This window comes from Pseudophryne corroboree, chromosome 5 (genome assembly GCF_028390025.1).
Source record: "Pseudophryne corroboree isolate aPseCor3 chromosome 5, aPseCor3.hap2, whole genome shotgun sequence".
Lineage (NCBI taxonomy): Eukaryota > Metazoa > Chordata > Amphibia > Anura > Myobatrachidae > Pseudophryne > Pseudophryne corroboree.
The window spans coordinates 365,403,595-365,419,582 of record NC_086448.1 but is presented as its reverse complement, the minus strand read 5'-3'; positions in this window follow the sequence as shown (position 1 = coordinate 365,419,582).

The window sequence follows — 15,988 nt, the reverse complement described above, 5'->3', positions numbered from 1 at the left end:
ATGACATCACAATCCATGCAATGCAACATGTAATGCAAAATTATGCAATCACAATCCATGCAATGCAACATTTAATGCAACATTATGCAATCACAATCCATGCAATGCAACATTTAATGCAAAATTATGACATCACAATCCATGCAATGCAACATTTAATGCAAAATTATGACATCACAATAAATGCAATGCAAAATCCAATGCAACATTATGCAATCACAATCCATGCAATGCAACATTTAATGCAAAATTATGCAAACACAATCCATGCAATTCAACATTTAATGCAAAATTATGACATCACATTCCATGCAATGCAACATTTAATGCAAAATTATTACATAACAATCCATGCAATGCAACATTTAATGCAACATTATGACATCACAATACATGTAATGCAACATTTAATGCAAAATTATGCAAACAGAATCCATGCAATTCAACATTTAATGCAAAATTATGACATCACAATCCATGCAATGCAACATTTAATGCAAAATTATGACATCACAATAAATGCAATGCAAAATGCAATGCAACATTATGCAATCACAATCCATGCAATGCAACATTTAATGCAAAATTATGACATCACAATACATGCAATGCAACAGTTAATGCAAAATTATGACATCACAATCCATGCAATGTAAAATTATGACATCACAATAAATGTAATGCAAAAATCAATGCAACATTATGCAATCAGAATCCATGCAATGCAACATTTAATGCAAAATTATGACATCACAATCCATGCAATGCAACATTTAATGCAAAATTATGACATCACAATACATGTAATGCAAAATTATGACATCACAATCCATGCAATGCAACATATAATGATAAAATATGACATCACAATCCATGCAATGCAACATTTAATGCAAAATTATGACATCACAATCCATGCAATGCAACATTTAATGCAAAATTATGACAACACAATCCATGCTATGCAACATTTAATGCAACATTATGACATCACAATACATGTAATTCAACATGTAATGCAAAATTATGACATCACAATCCATGCAATGCAACATTTAATGCAAAATTATGCAAACAAAATCCATGCAATTCAACATTTAATTCAAAATTATGACATCACAATCCATGCAATGCAACATTATGACATCACAATACATGTAATGCAACATGTAATGCAAAATTATGACATCACAATCCATGTAATGCAACATGTAATGCAAAATTATGACATCACAACCCATGCAATGCAACAATGAATGCATAATTATGCAATCACAATCCATGCAATGCAACATATAATGATAAAATATGACATCACAATCCATGCAATGCAACATTTAATGCAAAATTATGACATCACAATCCATGCAATGCAACATTTAATGCAAAATTATGACATCACAATCCATGCAATGCAACATTTAATGCAAAATTATGACATCACAATCCATGCAATGCAACATTTAATGCAAAATTATGATATCACAATAAATGCAATGCAAAATCAAATGCAACATTATGCAATCACAATCCATGCAATGCAACATTTAATGCAAAATTATGCAAACACAATCCATGCAATTCAACATTTAATGCAAAATTATGACATCACATTCCATGCAATGCAACATTTAATGCAAAATTATTACATAACAATCCATGCAATGCAACATTTAATGCAACATTATGACATCACAATACATGTAATGCAACATTTAATGCAAAATTATGCAAACAGAATCCATGCAATTCAACATTTAATGCAAAATTATGACATCACAATCCATGCAATGCAACATTTAATGCAAAATTATGACATAACAATAAATGCAATGCAAAATGCAATGCAACATTATGCAATCACAATCCATGCAATGCAACATTTAATGCAAAATTATGACATCACAATACATGCAATGCAACAGTTAATGCAAAATTATGACATCACAATCCATGCAATGTAAAATTATGACATCACAATAAATGTAATGCAAAAATCAATGCAACATTATGCAATCAGAATCCATGCAATGCAACATTTAATGCAAAATTATGACATCACAATCCATGTAATGCAACATTTAATGCAAAATTGTGACATCACAATACATGTAATGCAAAATTATGACATCACAATCCATGCAATGCAACATATAATGATAAAATATGACATCACAATCCATGCAATGCAACATTTAATGCAAAATTATGACATCACAATCCATGCAATGCAACATTTAATGCAAAATTATGACAACACAATCCATGCAATATTTAATGCAACGTTATGACATCACAATACATGTAATGCAACATGTAATGCAAAATTATGCAATCACAATCCATGCAATGCAACATTTAATGCAAAATTATGCAAACATAATCCATGCAATTCAACATTTAATGCAAAATTATGACATCACAATACATGCAATGCAAAAATCAATGCAACATTATGCAATCACAATCCATGAAATGCAACATTTAATGCAAAATTATGACATCACAACCCATGCAATGCAACAATTAATGCATAATTATGCAATCACAATCCATGCAATGCAACATATAATGATAAAATATGACATCACAATCCATGCAATGCAACATTTAATGCAAAATTATGACATCACAATCCATGCAATGCAACATTTAAAGCAAAATTATGACAACACAATCCATGCAATGCAACATTTAATGCAAAATTATGACATCACAACCCATGCAATGCAACAATTAATGCATAATTATGCAATCACAATCCATGCAATGCAACATATAATGATAAAATATGACATCACAATCCATGCAATGCAACATTTAATGCAAAATTATGACATCACAATCCATGCAATGCAACATTTAATGCAAAATTATGACATCACAATCCATGCAATGCAACATTTAATGCAAAATTATGACATCACAACCCATGCAATGCAACAATTAATGCATAATTATGCAATCACAATCCATGCAATGCAACATATAATGATAAAATATGACATCGCAATCCATGCAATGCAACATTTAATGCAAAATTATGACATCACAATCCATGCAATGCAACATTTAATGCAAAATTATGACATCACAACCCATGCAATGCAACAATTAATGCATAATTATGCAATCACAATCCATGCAATGCAACATATAATGATAAAATATGACATCACAATCCATGCAATGCAACATTTAATGCAAAATTATGACAAAACAATCCGTGCAATGCAACATTTACGGCAAAATTATTACATCACAATCCATGCAATGCAACATTTAATGCAACATTATGACATCACAATACATGTAATGCAAAATTATGCAATCACAATCCATGCAATGCAACATTTAATGCAAAATTATGCAAACACAATCCTTGCAATTCAACATTTAATGCAAAATTATGACATCACAATCCATGCAATGCAACATTTTATTTAAAATTATGACATCACAATAAATGCAATGCAAAAATAAATGCAACATTATGCAATTACAATCCATGCAATGCAACATTTAATGCAAAATTATGACATCACAATCCATGCAATGCAACATTTAATACAAAATTATGACATCACAATCCATGCAATGCAACATTTAATGCAAAATTATGCAATTGCAATCCATGCAATGCAACATTTAATGCAACATTATGCAATCACAATACATGCAATGCAACATTTAATGCAAAATTATGATATCACAATCCATGCAATGCAACATTTAATGAAAAATTATGCAATCACAATCCATGCAATTCAAAATTTAATGCAATATTATGACATCACAATCCATGCAATGCAATATTTAATTCAAAATTATGACATCACAATCCATGCAATGCAACATTTAATGCAAAATTATGACATCACAATCCATGCAATGCAACATGTAATGCAAAATTATGCAATCACAATCCATGCAATGCAACATTTAATGCAACATTATGCAATCACAATCCATGCAATGCAACATTTAATGCAAAATTATGACATCACAATCCATGCAATGCAACATTTAATGCAAAATTATGACATCACAATAAATGCAATGCAAAATCCAATGCAACATTATGCAATCACAATCCATGCAATGCAACATTTAATGCAAAATTATTACATAACAATCCATGCAATGCAACATTTAATGCAACATTATGACATCACAATACATGTAATGCAACATTTAATGCAAAATTATGCAAACAGAATCCATGCAATTCAACATTTAATGCAAAATTATGACATCACAATCCATGCAATGCAACATTTAATGCAAAATTATGACATCACAATAAATGCAATGCAAAATGCAATGCAACATTATGCAATCACAATCCATGCAATGCAACATTTAATGCAAAATTATGACATCACAATACATGCAATGCAACAGTTAATGCAAAATTATGACATCACAATCCATGCAATGTAAAATTATGACATCACAATAAATGTAATGCAAAAATCAATGCAACATTATGCAATCAGAATCCATGCAATGCAACATTTAATGCAAAATTATGACATCACAATCCATGCAATGCAACATTTAATGCAAAATTATGACATCACAATACATGTAATGCAAAATTATGACATCACAATCCATGCAATGCAACATATAATGATAAAATATGACATCACAATCCATGCAATGCAACATTTAATGCAAAATTATGACATCACAATCCATGCAATGCAACATTTAATGCAAAATTATGACAACACAATCCATGCTATGCAACATTTAATGCAACATTATGACATCACAATACATGTAATTCAACATGTAATGCAAAATTATGACATCACAATCCATGCAATGCAACATTTAATGCAAAATTATGCAAACAAAATCCATGCAATTCAACATTTAATTCAAAATTATGACATCACAATCCATGCAATGCAACATTATGACATCACAATACATGTAATGCAACATGTAATGCAAAATTATGCAATCACAATCCATGTAATGCAACATGTAATGCAAAATTATGACATCACAACCCATGCAATGCAACAATGAATGCATAATTATGCAATCACAATCCATGCAATGCAACATATAATGATAAAATATGACATCACAATCCATGCAATGCAACATTTAATGCAAAATTATGACATCACAATCCATGCAATGCAACATTTAATGCAAAATTATGACATCACAATCCATGCAATGCAACATTTAATGCAAAATTATGACATCACAATCCATGCAATGCAACATTTAATGCAAAATTATGACATCACAACCCATGCAATGCAACAATTAATGCATAATTATGCAATCAAAATCCATGCAATGGAACATATAATGATAAAATATGACATCACAATCCATGCAATGCAACATTTAATGCAAAATTATGACAAAACAATCCATGCAATGCAACATTTACGGCAAAATTATTACATCACAATCCATGCAATGCAACATTTAATGCAACATTATGACATCACAATACATGTAATGCAAAATTATGCAATCACAATCCATGCAATGCAACATTTAATGCAAAATTATGCAAACACAATCCTTGCAATTCAACATTTAATGCAAAATTATGACATCACAATCCATGCAATGCAACATTTTATTTAAAATTATGACATCACAATAAATGCAATGCAAAAATAAATGCAACATTATGCAATTACAATCCATGCAATGCAACATTTAATGCAACATTATGACATCACAATACATGTAATGCAACATGTAATGCAAAATTATGACATCACAATCCATGCAATGCAACATTTAATGCAAAATTATGACATCACAATCCATGCAATGCAACATTTAATGCAAAATTATGCAATTGCAATCCATGCAATGCAACATTTAATGCAACATTATGCAATCACAATACATGCAATGCAACATTTAATGCAAAATTATGATATCACAATCCATGCAATGCAACATTTAATGAATAATTATGCAATCACAATCCATGCAATTCAAAATTTAATGCAATATTATGACATCACAATCCATGCAATGCAATATTTAATTCAAAATTATGACATCACAATCCATGCAATGCAACATTTAATGCAAAATTATGACATCACAATCCATGCAATGCAACATGTAATGCAAAATTATGCAATCACAATCCATGCAATGCAACATTTAATGCAACATTATGCAATCACAATCCATGCAATGCAACATTTAATGCAAAATTATGACATCACAATCCATGCAATGCAACATTTAATGCAAAATTATGACATCACAATAAATGCAATGCAAAATCCAATGCAACATTATGCAATCACAATCCATGCAATGCAACATTTAATGCAAAATTATGCAAACACAATCCATGCAATTCAACATTTAATGCAAAATTATGACATCACATTCCATGCAATGCAACATTTAATGCAAAATTATTACATAACAATCCATGCAATGCAACATTTAATGCAACATTATGACATCACAATACATGTAATGCAACATTTAATGCAAAATTATGCAAACAGAATCCATGCAATTCAACATTTAATGCAAAATTATGACATCACAATCCATGCAATGCAACATTTAATGCAAAATTATGACATCACAATAAATGCAATGCAAAATGCAATGCAACATTATGCAATCACAATCCATGCAATGCAACATTTAATGCAAAATTATGACATCACAATACATGCAATGCAACAGTTAATGCAAAATTATGACATCACAATCCATGCAATGTAAAATTATGACATCACAATAAATGTAATGCAAAAATCAATGCAACATTATGCAATCAGAATCCATGCAATGCAACATTTAATGCAAAATTATGACATCACAATCCATGCAATGCAACATTTAATGCAAAATTATGACATCACAATACATGTAATGCAAAATTATGACATCACAATCCATGCAATGCAACATATAATGATAAAATATGACATCACAATCCATGCAATGCAACATTTAATGCAAAATTATGACATCACAATCCATGCAATGCAACATTTAATGCAAAATTATGACAACACAATCCATGCTATGCAACATTTAATGCAACATTATGACATCACAATACATGTAATTCAACATGTAATGCAAAATTATGACATCACAATACATGCAATGCAACATTTAATGCAAAATTATGCAAACAAAATCCATGCAATTCAACATTTAATTCAAAATTATGACATCACAATCCATGCAATGCAACATTATGACATCACAATACATGTAATGCAACATGTAATGCAAAATTATGCAATCACAATCCATGTAATGCAACATGTAATGCAAAATTATGACATCACAACCCATGCAATGCAACAATGAATGCATAATTATGCAATCACAATCCATGCAATGCAACCTATAATGATAAAATATGACATCACAATCCATGCAATGCAACATTTAATGCAAAATTATGACATCACAATCCATGCAATGCAACATTTAATGCAAAATTATGACATCACAATCCATGCAATGCAACATTTAATGCAAAATTATGACATCACAATCCATGCAATGCAACATTTAATGCAAAATTATGATATCACAATAAATGCAATGCAAAATCAAATGCAACATTATGCAATCACAATCCATGCAATGCAACATTTAATGCAAAATTATGCAAACACAATCCATGCAATTCAACATTTAATGCAAAATTATGACATCACATTCCATGCAATGCAACATTTAATGCAAAATTATTACATAACAATCCATGCAATGCAACATTTAATGCAACATTATGACATCACAATACATGTAATGCAACATTTAATGCAAAATTATGCAAACAGAATCCATGCAATTCAACATTTAATGCAAAATTATGACATCACAATCCATGCAATGCAACATTTAATGCAAAATTATGACATAACAATAAATGCAATGCAAAATGCAATGCAACATTATGCAATCACAATCCATGCAATGCAACATTTAATGCAAAATTATGACATCACAATACATGCAATGCAACAGTTAATGCAAAATTATGACATCACAATCCATGCAATGTAAAATTATGACATCACAATAAATGTAATGCAAAAATCAATGCAACATTATGCAATCAGAATCCATGCAATGCAACATTTAATGCAAAATTATGACATCACAATCCATGTAATGCAACATTTAATGCAAAATTGTGACATCACAATACATGTAATGCAAAATTATGACATCACAATCCATGCAATGCAACATATAATGATAAAATATGACATCACAATCCATGCAATGCAACATTTAATGCAAAATTATGACATCACAATCCATGCAATGCAACATTTAATGCAAAATTATGACAACACAATCCATGCAATATTTAATGCAACGTTATGACATCACAATACATGTAATGCAACATGTAATGCAAAATTATGCAATCACAATCCATGCAATGCAACATTTAATGCAAAATTATGCAAACATAATCCATGCAATTCAACATTTAATGCAAAATTATGACATCACAATACATGCAATGCAAAAATCAATGCAACATTATGCAATCACAATCCATGAAATGCAACATTTAATGCAAAATTATGACATCACAACCCATGCAATGCAACAATTAATGCATAATTATGCAATCACAATCCATGCAATGCAACATATAATGATAAAATATGACATCACAATCCATGCAATGCAACATTTAATGCAAAATTATGACATCACAATCCATGCAATGCAACATTTAAAGCAAAATTATGACAACACAATCCATGCAATGCAACATTTAATGCAAAATTATGACATCACAACCCATGCAATGCAACAATTAATGCATAATTATGCAATCACAATCCATGCAATGCAACATATAATGATAAAATATGACATCACAATCCATGCAATGCAACATTTAATGCAAAATTATGACATCACAATCCATGCAATGCAACATTTAATGCAAAATTATGACATCACAATCCATGCAATGCAACATTTAATGCAAAATTATGACATCACAACCCATGCAATGCAACAATTAATGCATAATTATGCAATCACAATCCATGCAATGCAACATATAATGATAAAATATGACATCACAATCCATGCAATGCAACATTTAATGCAAAATTATGACATCACAATCCATGCAATGCAACATTTAATGCAAAATTATGACATCACAACCCATGCAATGCAACAATTAATGCAGAATTATGCAATCACAATCCATGCAATGCAACATATAATGATAAAATATGACATCACAATCCATGCAATGCAACATTTAATGCAAAATTATGACAAAACAATCCGTGCAATGCAACATTTACGGCAAAATTATTACATCACAATCCATGCAATGCAACATTTAATGCAACATTATGACATCACAATACATGTAATGCAAAATTATGCAATCACAATCCATGCAATGCAACATTTAATGCAAAATTATGCAAACACAATCCTTGCAATTCAACATTTAATGCAAAATTATGACATCACAATCCATGCAATGCAACATTTTATTTAAAATTATGACATCACAATAAATGCAATGCAAAAATAAATGCAACATTATGCAATTACAATCCATGCAATGCAACATTTAATGCAAAATTATGACATCACAATCCATGCAATGCAACATTTAATACAAAATTATGACATCACAATCCATGCAATGCAACATTTAATGCAAAATTATGCAATTGCAATCCATGCAATGCAACATTTAATGCAACATTATGCAATCACAATACATGCAATGCAACATTTAATGCAAAATTATGATATCACAATCCATGCAATGCAACATTTAATGAAAAATTATGCAATCACAATCCATGCAATTCAAAATTTAATGCAATATTATGACATCACAATCCATGCAATGCAATATTTAATTCAAAATTATGACATCACAATCCATGCAATGCAACATTTAATGCAAAATTATGACATCACAATCCATGCAATGCAACATGTAATGCAAAATTATGCAATCACAATCCATGCAATGCAACATTTAATGCAACATTATGCAATCACAATCCATGCAATGCAACATTTAATGCAAAATTATGACATCACAATCCATGCAATGCAACATTTAATGCAAAATTATGACATCACAATAAATGCAATGCAAAATCCAATGCAACATTATGCAATCACAATCCATGCAATGCAACATTTAATGCAAAATTATGCAAACACAATCCATGCAATTCAACATTTAATGCAAAATTATGACATCACATTCCATGCAATGCAACATTTAATGCAAAATTATTACATAACAATCCATGCAATGCAACATTTAATGCAACATTATGACATCACAATACATGTAATGCAACATTTAATGCAAAATTATGCAAACAGAATCCATGCAATTCAACATTTAATGCAAAATTATGACATCACAATCCATGCAATGCAACATTTAATGCAAAATTATGACATCACAATAAATGCAATGCAAAATGCAATGCAACATTATGCAATCACAATCCATGCAATGCAACATTTAATGCAAAATTATGACATCACAATACATGCAATGCAACAGTTAATGCAAAATTATGACATCACAATCCATGCAATGTAAAATTATGACATCACAATAAATGTAATGCAAAAATCAATGCAACATTATGCATTCAGAATCCATGCAATGCAACATTTAATGCAAAATTATGACATCACAATCCATGCAATGCAACATTTAATGCAAAATTATGACATCACAATACATGTAATGCAAAATTATGACATCACAATCCATGCAATGCAACATATAATGATAAAATATGACATCACAATCCATGCAATGCAACATTTAATGCAAAATTATGACATCACAATCCATGCAATGCAACATTTAATGCAAAATTATGACAACACAATCCATGCTATGCAACATTTAATGCAACATTATGACATCACAATACATGTAATTCAACATGTAATGCAAAATTATGACATCACAATCCATGCAATGCAACATTTAATGCAAAATTATGCAAACAAAATCCATGCAATTCAACATTTAATTCAAAATTATGACATCACAATCCATGCAATGCAACATTATGACATCACAATACATGTAATGCAACATGTAATGCAAAATTATGCAATCACAATCCATGTAATGCAACATGTAATGCAAAATTATGACATCACAACCCATGCAATGCAACAATGAATGCATAATTATGCAATCACAATCCATGCAATGCAACATATAATGATAAAATATGACATCACAATCCATGCAATGCAACATTTAATGCAAAATTATGACATCACAATCCATGCAATGCAACATTTAATGCAAAATTATGACATCACAATCCATGCAATGCAACATTTAATGCAAAATTATGACATCACAATCCATGCAATGCAACATTTAATGCAAAATTATGACATCACAACCCATGCAATGCAACAATTAATGCATAATTATGCAATCAAAATCCATGCAATGGAACATATAATGATAAAATATGACATCACAATCCATGCAATGCAACATTTAATGCAAAATTATGACAAAACAATCCATGCAATGCAACATTTACGGCAAAATTATTACATCACAATCCATGCAATGCAACATTTAATGCAACATTATGACATCACAATACATGTAATGCAAAATTATGCAATCACAATCCATGCAATGCAACATTTAATGCAAAATTATGCAAACACAATCCTTGCAATTCAACATTTAATGCAAAATTATGACATCACAATCCATGCAATGCAACATTTTATTTAAAATTATGACATCACAATAAATGCAATGCAAAAATAAATGCAACATTATGCAATTACAATCCATGCAATGCAACATTTAATGCAACATTATGACATCACAATACATGTAATGCAACATGTAATGCAAAATTATGACATCACAATCCATGCAATGCAACATTTAATGCAAAATTATGACATCACAATCCATGCAATGCAACATTTAATGCAAAATTATGCAATTGCAATCCATGCAATGCAACATTTAATGCAACATTATGCAATCACAATACATGCAATGCAACATTTAATGCAAAATTATGACCTCACAATCCATGCAATGCAACATTTAATGAAAAATTATGCAATCACAATCCATGCAATTCAAAATTTAATGCAATATTATGACATCACAATCCATGCAATGCAATATTTAATGCAAAATTATGACATCACAATCCATGCAATGCAACATTTAATGCAAAATTATGACATCACAATATATGTAATGCAACATGTAATGCAAAATTATGACATCACAATCCATGCAATGCACCATTTAATGCAAAATTATGACATCACAATCCATGCAATGTAAAATTGACATCACAATAAATGTAATGCAAAAATCAATGCAACATTATGCAATCACAATCCATGCAATGCAACATTTAATGCAAAATTATGACATCACAATACATGTAATGCAAAATTATGCAATCACAATCCATGCAATGCAACATTTAATGCAAAATTATGCAAACACAATCCATGCAATTCAACATTTATTGCAAAATTATGACATCACAATCCATGCAATGCAACATTTAATGCAAAATTATGACATCACAATCCATGCAATGCAAAATTTAATGCAACATTATGACATCACAATACATGTAATGCAACATTTAATGCAAAATTATGCAAACAGAATCCATGCAATTCAACATTTAATGCAAAATTATGACATCACAATCCATGCAATGCAACATTTAATGCAAAATTATGACATAACAATAAATGCAATGCAAAATGCAATGCAACATTATGCAATCACAATCCATGCAATGCAACATTTAATGCAAAATTATGACATCACAATACATGCAATGCAACAGTTAATGCAAAATTATGACATCACAATCCATGCAATGTAAAATTATGACATCACAATAAATGTAATGCAAAAATCAATGCAACATTATGCAATCAGAATCCATGCAATGCAACATTTAATGCAAAATTATGACATCACAATCCATGTAATGCAACATTTAATGCAAAATTGTGACATCACAATACATGTAATGCAAAATTATGACATCACAATCCATGCAATGCAACATATAATGATAAAATATGACATCACAATCCATGCAATGCAACATTTAATGCAAAATTATGACATCACAATCCATGCAATGCAACATTTAATGCAAAATTATGACAACACAATCCATGCAATATTTAATGCAACGTTATGACATCACAATACATGTAATGCAACATGTAATGCAAAATTATGCAATCACAATCCATGCAATGCAACATTTAATGCAAAATTATGACATCACAATACATGTAATGCAAAATTATGACATCACAATCCATGCAATGCAACATTTAATGCAAAATTATGACATCACAATCCATGCAATGCAACATTTAATGCAAAATCATGACAACACAATCCATGCAAAGCAACATTTAAGGCAACATTATGTCATCACAATACATGTAATGCAACATGTAATGCAAAATTATGCAATCACAATCCATGCAATGCAACATTTAATGCAAAATTATGACATCACAATACATGTAATGCAAAATTATGACATCACAATCCATGCAATGCAACATTTAATGCAACATTATGACATCACAATACATGTAATGCAACATGTAATGCAAAATTATGCAATCACAATCCATGCAATGCAACATTTAATGCAAAATTATGCAAACATAATCCATGCAATTCAACATTTAATGCAAAATTATGACATCACAATACATGCAATGCAAAAATCAATGCAACATTATGCAATCACAATCCATGAAATGCAACATTTAATGCAAAATTATGACATCACAACCCATGCAATGCAAAATTATGACATCTCAACCCATGCAATGCAACAATTAATGCATAATTATGCAATCACAATCCATGCAATGCAACATATAATGATAAAATATGACATCACAATCCATGCAATGCAACATTTAATGCAAAATTATGACATCACAATCCATGCAAAGCAACATTTAAGGCAACATTATGTCATCACAATACATGTAATGCAACATGTAATGCAAAATTATGCAATCACAATCCATGCAATGCAACATTTAATGCAAAATTATGACATCACAATACATGTAATGCAACATTTAATGCAACATTATGACATCACAATACATGTAATTCAACATGTAATGCAAAATTATGACATCACAATCCATGCAATGCAACATTTAATGCAAAATTATGCAAACAAAATCCATGCAATTCAACATTTAATTCAAAATTATGACATCACAATCCATGCAATGCAACATTTAATGCAACATTATGACATCACAATACATGTAATGCAACATGTAATGCAAAATTATGCAATCACAATCCATGTAATGCAAAATTATGACATCTCAACCCATGCAATGCAACAATTAATGCATAATTATGCAATCACAATCCATGCAATGCAACATATAATGATAAAATATGACATCACAATCCATGCAATGCAACATTTAATGCAAAATTATGACATCACAATCCATGCAATGCAACATTTAATGCAAAATTATGACATCACAATCCATGCAATGCAACATTTAATGCAAAATTATGACACCACAACCCATGCAATGCAACAATTAATGCATAATTATGCAATCACAATCCATGCAATGCAACATATAATGATAAAATATGACATCACAATCCATGCAATGCAACATTTAATGCAAAATTATGACAAAACAATCCGTGCAATGCAACATTTACGGCAAAATTATTACATCACAATCCATGCAATGCAACATTTAATGCAACATTATGACATCACAATACATGTAATGCAAAATTATGCAATCACAATCCATGCAATGCAACATTTAATGCAAAATTATGCAAACACAATCCTTGCAATTCAACATTTAATGCAAAATTATGACATCACAATCCATGCAATGCAACATTTTATTTAAAATTATGACATCACAATAAATGCAATGCAAAAATAAATGCAACATTATGCAATTACAATCCATGCAATGCAACATTTAATGCAAAATTATGACATCACAATCCATGCAATGCAACATTTAATACAAAATTATGACATCACAATCCATGCAATGCAACATTTAATGCAAAATTATGCAATTGCAATCCATGCAATGCAACATTTAATGCAACATTATGCAATCACAATACATGCAATGCAACATTTAATGCAATATTATGACATCACAATCCATGCAATGCAATATTTAATTCAAAATTATGACATCACAATCCATGCAATGCAACATTTAATGCAAAATTATGACATCACAATCCATGCAATGCAACATGTTATGCAAAATTATGCAATCACAATCCATGCAATGCAACATTTAATGCAACATTATGCAATCACAATCCATGCAATGCAACATTTAATGCAAAATTATGACATCACAATCCATGCAATGCAACATTTAATGCAACATTATGACATCACAATAAATGCAATGCAAAATCCAATGCAACATTATGCAATCACAATCCATGCAATGCAACATTTAATGCAAAATTATGCAAACACAATCCATGCAATTCAACATTTAATGCAAAATTATGACATCACATTCCATGCAATGCAACATTTAATGCAAAATTATTACATAACAATCCATGCAATGCAACATTTAATGCAACATTATGACATCACAATACATGTAATGCAACATTTAATGCAAAATTATGCAAACAGAATCCATGCAATTCAACATTTAATGCAAAATTATGACATCACAATCCATGCAATGCAACATTTAATGCAAAATTATGACATCACAATAAATGCAATGCAAAATGCAATGCAACATTATGCAATCACAATCCATGCAATGCAACATTTAATGCAAAATTATGACATCACAATACATGCAATGCAACAGTTAATGCAAAATTATGACATCACAATCC